This window comes from Tupaia chinensis, unplaced genomic scaffold (genome assembly GCF_000334495.1).
Source record: "Tupaia chinensis unplaced genomic scaffold, TupChi_1.0 Scaffold000057_1, whole genome shotgun sequence".
NCBI lineage: Eukaryota > Metazoa > Chordata > Mammalia > Scandentia > Tupaiidae > Tupaia > Tupaia belangeri.
In genome coordinates this window covers 1,827,587-1,829,475 of record NW_006159515.1, presented here as the reverse complement: position 1 = coordinate 1,829,475, position 1,889 = coordinate 1,827,587, and positions in this window count along the sequence as shown.

Below are 1,889 nucleotides of genomic sequence, written 5' to 3'. Positions count from 1 at the left end.
GACTGAAGCAACTGTGGGGACAATGGCACTGGCTTACCAAGATGCCAGAGATGGAGGAGGAGAATATTTAGAGGCACAAACGAAGAGGAAGGAGCCCTGTCTTGAATATGTGCTGTCTGAGGTCCTGATCATTTGCTGGTAGAAAAAAATCAAGTTTGACAGTGTGCACTGTAGGAGCTGGTGTTCTGTCTAAAGAACTTTAGAGAAGTTGCTCAGTGATGTAGCTCCATGTGTGATATTAGGCTTTTAGTATACCGAATTGAGACTGGCTTGAACAGATATGTAATGACTTGAATTGCTTATTACTACTAGAAGGGTCACAGATCAAAATTCTAAAATCACAGCTACCATTTTGGGTATGTATACTCCAGTATTTAATTACTCCACAAGAATAATCTAACAAGTTTTTAATCTACTAAGAGTTCCCTTTGTAATTATTTAGGAAGATGTTTGGTACTGTAATATTGTTATATGGGTGCATTGTTGGCATTTTCTATGAGTAGGGTGAGTTCTATTTACATCCAGTTTTATAGTTTACTGGGATGCAAGGCCAGGCGCATGAGCAGATGAGTAAAACTTGGGTTCTTGTTTTTACGATTCGTAGCAGCACTTTAAGGATACTCTTGGTCCTACTGGCAGTTATGCCTTGGCTCATCTCAGGGAGGAACACTGGTTTTCTCATCAAGTATGAATCCTCGTTAAGATCCACAGTTTTCAGAAGAGCTGTCAAGTTTACCCTTGGCATGGTTGTTAAGGCTCATAGGTTTGTGCTTAATGAGTGCTTAGCACAGCCAGGCTACCTTGCCATAGTTATCATGCAGTATTTTCAGAAATTCAGTTGGGGGGAGTTTTGAAAAATATGTTGTCCATCTGTTCCTTTTGATATACTAGAAACTACTAGGTAAAATTGCATCAGTAGAGATCGGAGTGACCAGACCTCCTAGGTTCTCTGCAGAATTGCTTTACTGCTATTGTGGTGCGATAACTTTAACCCATATTTATGGTCAGTAGAAAGAGAATGATTTGAACTTGCAGTTATGTCAACTCTGAGGACGTAGTTGAGGATCTTGTCCAACATAGCACAAAATCTTTACCATGTCTCCTGTATTTTTTTCTGGCTTCCCACAACAAAAATGGTTTCCTTTTTTTCTCAGGAGATGGAGGGATCCCCAGGTGACAATCTTCCCTTATCTCATTACTTATAGTTCTCTGATTGTATTAATTAAAAATTTATTTTTCTGGGACCAGCAGATGGTGTAATGTTTATGTTGCTGGACTCCCACATAGTCAACCACAGTTCAAGTCCTGGGCTGGGTGACTTAAAAAACTCATGCCAGGCACATGTGCATGTGTCCAAGATCCTAGAAGGAGAATGTAGGAGAAGGGATTGTGGCATGGCCATCTCCCATGGGGGATGATTTCTTGCTTTCTGTCTCTGTTTCTCCAGCAACTGTATGCACTCTGTAGCAAAAAAATCTCTCTCTAAAAAAACATTTGTTTTCCTCAGAGATTCCTCCTTTCATCATTTCTGGTGTGACCTTCATTTCCCATTTCGTTGCTGTACTTGGGGGTAGAAAGGTAGGTAACTTTTCTTCTTTTTCTGACTTCTAAGATTTATATAGAAATAGATCATATTTTCTCAGGTATCATTAAAAATGTCTTGGCTAAATTAATAAGTTTTGTCGCTATTCTAATTTTCACTTATTTGATTAATTTGCTGAGGCTAGTATCTTCCCCCAAATATTTATAAACCATTATATGTCCACATTTGTGAATATCACATTTATGGATCATTTATCTACTAGCTCTTAGTATCTTAGAGTCCACAATTTTGCCATCTATCAAGACATTGCCCTTGGTGTGACAAAATCATACATATATATATATAT